Raw genomic sequence first — 7,764 nt, 5'->3', positions numbered from 1 at the left:
GACGTATTTTTACCCGGGCATGTATTACAGGTTGATAAACAAGGACATGGAGATTAGCTGCTATGAGTTGGAAGAGTTTAGAAGTTTTATCATGTTACCATTAAATTTTCTAGTAAGTGTAATAGTTAGACACGTAACTAATATTTTAGTTTTTATATAAGATTACGGTTCCGCTATAAGTCTGTACCAACTGGTCACTGTAAGTACCCCATCTTGGGAGGGGTGTGACACAACCCAAACCAATTTAAGACTTTGGAATATTTTCATTGACTACGGACCAGTTCGGTTCCAACCTAAACCGATTTTATCTAGGTTAATTTCATCAAATTACAAAACATATAATATAATTTTTTGTTTGTAACAATCTACCAATATGAATAATTCAAACTGATTTCTAAATGAAACATTATCGTTAAGAACAAGGTCTTGGTCAATATTTTGAAGCTTTCTTTATTGTTTCTAGAACATTAAAAAATTGTTATATTGTTTAACAACCTCTTCAACAAATTCAACTTGTCGGAAACTAGTATCAAATATCCACATTTTCAAGGTTAGCTAGCCACCACCAAACAATTAACATTATCACATTATGTACCCTCCTCTTTCAGAAGGTTACCACCCAAAACCACCACCATCAGCTCCTCCACAATCATATGATCAACGACCACCACCACCAATACCACCACCGCTACAGATCACTCAGTATGCCACCAGGATTCCAGCTCACTTTGCGGCTCCTCAACCTGTCAACTTAAAATGGTCTAGCAGTCTTTGCGCTTGTTGCTCTAACGTTCCCAACTGTTGAGTCTCACCCTTTATTAATTAAGCGTAACATATAATAAATATTGGAATATAGTATTTATGGTTTTACTGTTTTAGTGTCCCCTACTAAACAGACCATCTTATATGGTATCAGAGTCATTTGCACTAAAACCATAAATGCTATATTCCAATTACAAGGTGTAGTTACCTAATATATTTGTGAACCACAGGTTGATTAACATGTTGGTGTCCATGCATTACTTTTGGACAAATTGCTGAGATTGTTGACAAAGAGAATACTTGTAAGTATAAATTACTTTCGAATAAATTCTTTAGTTTCTACTTCCTATTCGGAATTAATTTCCGATTAGGACATGCTTAAATTTTACACAGCCTAAAACTTTAAAATCGAGATCATTTTCATTAAAAAGGTTTGAAAATATGTTTATTTTCAGGATTAAGTGGAATATGATGACACGCTATTATTTTATAGGATTTTTAATACAATCACACGTATTAGAGTTGGAGTGTCGTGTTAATGCTTAGAAAGCCCTTCCAAGTAGTTAACAAACTCTTTGCTCTCCTTTTCAATACCTCAAAATTGGCTGACTTAAATCCTAAATCATTATGTACGTGAGTACGTCTAATTTGTGGGAAGGGGAGGCTCAGAGGGTGTGCGAGTCGCATCATCGGCCGGGGCACATAAGTTTCGGGGTACAAACTTTTTTATACATATTACATATATATGTTTTTAGGTGTTAAAGATAAGGTTATTTGCAATGGTTTATAAGATAATTACATGCTCATAATGGTTTCCGCTCATAATAAATCGGTCGATAAAAGTTTTATCCATGTACATTAGCGAATAAAAAATTTTCGTTAAGGTCCATGAGCCTTTTTATTTTGGCTCGGTCGAGGTATTTAAATTCTCAGAGAGGGTCCTGTTGTAGGAACAAAGAAAAAAAATACAAAGATATAATAGCTACTCCAACCCAAGAAAATAATAATAATTCGTATACTTCTAGCTCATTTAATTATATTATTTCCTACCTTAATTATGTTTTGTGTAAGGCCCCGTTACCGGTAGCCCTACTTTCGTGTTGGATTTACTCATAAACGCAGTTCTAATATCAGAGTTAATTAAAAACATTCGTGGAATATAAAAACTTTAATAAAACATTTCATAACAATTCAAAACTTGTCTTAACAACCAACTTGTCTTTCGAAAACTAAGTAATTAAGACATAACACGCCCTGAGCCTTCCGATGCCAGTCTCTTATTCAACGCCACGTGTCCCCTCAAGCGAGCTGCCTCATCCTACTCACTTGCTTGCATACTAAAAGTCAGCTACGCTGAGTGAGTTCTAGTTAATCATACATTATACAATACACACAAACTTATATTCTTTCAATCATACTTTCATACTTTCATACTTTCTTTTGTACTAACTTGCTTTCATATCTTACGTTATAAAGAGCATTACGCCCTACGTTCCTCGAGTATTATTAGGGCTCGGTACCCTCCTTCCTCGAGTATTATTAGGGCTCGGTACCCTCATTCCTCGAGTATTATTAGGGCTCGGTACCCTCTTTCCTCGAATATTAGTAGGGTTCGGTTCCCTAGTTCTCGAATATTAGTAGGGTTCGATTCCCTCTTCGTTACCATACAACCATACATCATACCTCGAGTATTATTAGGGCTCGGCACCCTTTTCGTAACCATACAACCATCATTTCCTTCTTTTATTAACTTTATCACGTTCATACATATAAGCATACATATCATACTTACCTTATACATAGCGTTACAACCTGACAGTACGTGCAATATCCGAAGATCGTTCACGTATCATCAAGCAATCATTCATACATTTCACATTATTCACATAAGGCATACACTTATCTCTTAGGATAAGCGTTAACAAACATATTGAGTATGCACACAGCCCCGAAAACATAACACATAAATGGGGTTAGAAACTCACCTGAATCCTGTTACGCTCTCCATTAATCGTTATTCCCTTCTTGAGCTGTGCACGGCTAACTGTATAATATTTACATGTATCAATTAACTACTACTACTCATGTTGTATTTCTATCTTTATATAGCCCACAACGAACGGGGGTCCGGGGGCAGCGCCCCTGGCAGCAGGGTCTAGGGGCGGCAGCCCCTAGCAGGGTCCAAGGGGCAGAGCCCCTGGCTGGGGTCGAGCTGTCTTAACACATTTTTCATTAGGTTTTTAATTTATTTTCTAATTTGCTAACTCCAGCGAACTTATCATTAAGCGAACTTAACAATAAGCGAACTTAACATTAAGTGAACTTACTGTAAGCGAACTTAACGTCATGCGAACTTATCATCAGCGAACTTGTATTAGGCGAAGTTCATAGTAGGCGAACTTGTATAGATGCGAAGTTAACTTGAGCGAAATTAATATTCGGCGAACTTAGTCTTTAGCGAACTTAAACCTTGAGCGAACTTAGCTTTGCAGGCGAAGTTGCTCAGCAATAGTTACTGTTCGCTCTAAAACCCCTTAATCATAATCGTTTTGTCGTGAAATCCTTGAATATGACACGGATCAAACCCGTAAACGTTCTCGTGTTCATTCTCGGATAAAACTTGACTCGAAAACATATAAAGTTCGGACCTTTATGATTAAAACGTTTAATATTAGGTCTAAGGTTTATCTTTAAACGAGCCGCACCTATCGCAGGTCCTGTAAGTTCGTTTTAGCCTCAAGTTTACAACTTTACGTTTCATTTACACCCTATCCATTCTCGTTCTAAGTTTCAAGGTTAAATGTTAATAAAAACGTAATCTTTAAGGTAAAAGACGTACCTTTAGTGCTCGTTTGGATTTCGTTAAGCTTGGTTATGAACTCTAGATCTTGTATATAGCTCGTGTGGTAAAGATCTACTACAAGCTAGCGTCCGTTTGGTCTCGAATCCCTCTCGTCTCTCTCGGCCGTAATATGGTGAAGGATGTGTGTGTTTTTGAGTGCGTAGAGATTAGGATGGAAAGAAATGAGGGTTTAGGGTTTTAGGTTGGTTTAAGAGGGTATTTATACCTCTTGAAGCCCATGGACCTAAAGCCCATTACCACTTAATCCACCTTAATTAATCTAAGTCTTAATCCACCTTAATTAATCTAAGTCCATGATCCGTTCTTTACTCGATATTAATTAATTAATAACGCGAAATCACTAAACGTAACTTTCTTTATTTAACGTTATAATATTTTAGGATGTTATTGTTATGTACAGTTTATTGGTTGTTCCTCATAAGTTTTAGTTATTCTAGACACAAAAAAAAGTAACCCATATGTTACAACTCCAATATTTCAATATTCTTTGTTAGATCATTAGAAAAATTTCTTAAATATTATTAATATTTGAAAAAACACATTAATTAATTAAAAAATGTGTAATATATACAGCTTGCGGAGTTCATGGGACGCTCTATGCTATAATCGAGGCTCTAACATGTTGCGGATGCATGTATTCGTGCGTGTACCGGACGAAGATGAGAAGCCAATATGGATTGCGTGAATCGCCTTGCAACGATTGCCTTGTTCATTTTTGTTGTGAACGTTGTGCCTTGTGTCAAGAGTACCGTGAACTCAAACATCGTGGATTTGACATATCCATAGGTAAATTACAATCTAACTCCCTACACATCATATCACATTATCCGTATGATTCGTCACTTGTCGAATATATCAATCCTCTGTAATCTTTCGTGCGAAACTGGATGTGAATAAAAGTTTCGCTGAGTTATTTTACTAACGGATCACCAACGAAAAACTTGTTGATGAATTTATGTTGGTGACTATATTTCTCATAACTTACTATATTTATATATTCCTAAGTTTTATATCATTAAAAGTTAATAATGATTAATTCTAGGATCGCATGGTAATATGGAGAGGCAAAATTATGGAGTACAAATGCCTCCAATGGCTCCAACAGGAATGAACCGTTAAACTAAAACCAAGAGACACTAGTTTTGGTTCATGATCATGAGTTCATTTACTCAATATATGTATTGTATCATTAAGCTGCATGTAATTATATTTATTCATCGAAATTCTTGTTTTGCAAGAAAGTAAATAAAGTTGTTTGTGATTTTTTGTTTAATAAGTGAATGTAGTTTCATATATATTGATGATTTGATGTGTTTGTCCTGAAGTTGATGGTCCAGTGACAGAGACAATGTCTTTTACAAAAGATTCTAGGTTCGCGCAAGGCCCGACTCATGACCCGGCCCGACACACCGATAGTCCCGAATTTTATTTTTTTAATTATATATATTTTTTTTTCAAAAAATGATTTATAATGTTTAAACTAATTTAAGGCTAATTTTTTTCATATTTGACTCAAAAAATTTTGACAATTCTCGGAAACGGCCCGGGTTCAAGTCATGTAAAGGATAAGTTGAATTAAAACTTGGCATTGCTAAATTTTCAATTTTTATACAACATGGATTAAAATAAGACATTAAATTAATACTACAATAAATGTTCAATACTTCTTTAAGTGAAAATAACGTACGTAGTCTAACATTGTTTTGATTTGTATTAACATTGTTTTGATTTGTATTCCAAACATTGGAAGATTCGATCATTTTACGGGTCAAGAATAAAGAACCACACATGAACTTTAAGACCTTTTTCTAGAAAAACATTTTTGTCATGTGATATGACAAATACATGCATTGGACTTAAACCAAAATTTGAATATTCGAACTTATATTCATTCCAATAACTAAAAGCATGACAACATAGCAATTTAGACCATAAACTTTAGTAAATTTTGATTTAACATAGCACCATTTGTGTAATTTACAAAATGGCTTGTAGATCAAGCGGTCCATGCTTTGTGGTAACCTGTAAACGTCTCTCTTATAAAGAATTGACGATTCTAGTTATAATGAAGATTTACATAGATTTAAGAGTAACTTTAGACCGTGTACTAAGTTACTCATTCTGAAACAACGTAAGGAAAAATTATAAATTACAAACATTAAGCGGTACTAAAAACATGAAATTTGAGCATACATATCAAAACCTTGCGAAGTTGTTTCCCGTTTAATATCATTGTGATTAGTTTTTGTTTGTTACATTTTCTTTAGGTCGTAGGCATCACTACGCACTTAAGCTAGTTGACGAATCTATATAGCTAACTAAATCGTGCGCGACTTATATATAAACTAATTAAACTTCAACTAATGTGTCACCTTCCTTCAACTAATCTTCTTTAATTATTCCAAGTTTCATTTTATTAGAATTTTATTGTAGCATCAATTTGTACCCAATTCTTAACTAGTAGTTTACCCGTCCGGTGGACGGGTGTATCAACTCAGAAATGTGATGTCTAGAATTCAATATACAGTATAAAAATACACTTGAGAAGTGGTATATAGAATTCAATATATAGAGTCATAGCCACTACCATAGCACTTGAAACTCCACTTCCCAACTTTGTAAGAGATAGGGGACTTGTTGTGTGAGAAGTAAAAACTAAAACTGTATTTTTAATAAAAATTCATTTCTTTTATATATTATATTTTTTAATGTTTTTTTTCATAAAATAGGTACAAATCTTAATATTTTTATTAAATATTAGGCCCAATATTTATTTACCCATAACGCATTTGAGATATTGGGTCTATTAGGCCCAAATTGGCTTTTTTTAAGTGTCACGTCTTGACCCAAACCAATTTGATTCTTTTTGACATGGCCCGTTTTCATACGAACTCATTTCACATTTTCACTCAAACCTGTTTTGACCCGACACCCCATACAACGTGCCGATTTTGACTAGAACAAAAAAAAAACGTTTAACGCTTCGTCTTGACATGAAATAAATTGATTTTTATAAAAGTGACCCGTTTTGACTTGAGCTCATTTACAATCGAACTCGATTGACCAAACCAGGTGTGAGACGAACCTGTTTTGACCCGTTACCCGACCTGACCAGCCCGTTTTCCAAACTTATAAAGTACCAATATTTCTACATCCACCACTGATTACCAGCATAATAACGAAACAGACGAATGAACAGTGGCATTCTCGTCTTAATGCTGCCTGTTCATACGCCTTCCCGTTGTCCATGATGCTGCATCCACAAACTGTTAATTAAACAAATTTTAACTGCTTACCAGGTTTCAAGTCGTCTTCAGGTTCGTGTCGGGTTGGACCTGCCAACCCGACCCGATTTTCAAGATCTCTTACGCCATTATCTTGATGAGAAATACATCATCATCATCATCATCATCGTACTCAGTATATCCCACCAATAGCAATGCTATGGTAGGGTCTGAGGAGGGTAAGATGTAGACAGCCTTACCCCTATCCCAGGATAGAGAGGCTGCTTCCGGTGAGACCCCCGGCTCGATAGTAGTTTTGAATCAAGCCTTGGACATAAGACACATAACACTCAATCATCGGGACACCGGCTGATTGGTGCATGTGCCCTTGTCATTCGGCTATCAACGCCACCACATGATGCCTGATTAACCTTCCGCCACTTTTAACGTTATTTTCACGTGATTAGTAAAATAACGTCAAAATTAGTGCAATTTTACTTTTGCCCACCCAAGGGTTCACACATATATACATTATATGTGCGCACCGCAAGCAGGGCGTTAGATGAGAAATACCATATTGTTTAATATATAAGATACATAAATCATACCATGTAGAAGGAACTCTGTTTTGGGATTATTTATCTGCAATTTAAAAATCAGTATCCATGTCGCTGTTTGTCTCATTAGCAACTCATTTATGCAAGAATCAAACTCAACCTCTAATCATTTTCCTTCCTACAATTCTTCAGGTTACACGGTCGTGTGCGTGTCAACTCGACCTGCGTAAATGTTAGCTTCATTAATTGCCTATATTTAGTAATTGGAAAACTGGGTCTGTGATTCTTAATGAACTTACAATTGACTGAATGTTGGTTCCACGTATAGCCTCATCGCAGGCAGAAGCTCGTAATTCTT

At 35.5% G+C, this 7,764-nt stretch overlaps 1 pseudogene across 1 annotated transcript; it reads left to right on the top strand.

The window, feature by feature from the left end:
• Nucleotides 1-371: 371 nt before the first annotated feature.
• On the top strand, nt 372-5,004 carry LOC143583198 (protein PLANT CADMIUM RESISTANCE 3-like; annotated as a pseudogene). Its single transcript, XR_013144117.1, has 4 exons — nt 372-800; nt 993-1,064; nt 4,199-4,411; nt 4,668-5,004. The product of XR_013144117.1 is annotated as a protein PLANT CADMIUM RESISTANCE 3-like (transcript).
• Nucleotides 5,005-7,764: the final 2,760 nt, after the last annotated feature.

Source organism: Bidens hawaiensis, unplaced genomic scaffold (genome assembly GCF_021521415.1).
Source record: "Bidens hawaiensis isolate Kalapana, Puna unplaced genomic scaffold, B.hawaiensis_p1.1 tig00032165_1, whole genome shotgun sequence".
Classification (NCBI taxonomy): domain Eukaryota; kingdom Viridiplantae; phylum Streptophyta; class Magnoliopsida; order Asterales; family Asteraceae; genus Bidens; species Bidens hawaiensis.
Note: the sequence above shows the minus strand (reverse complement) of the source record. Positions and strands in the feature narration are given on the sequence as shown.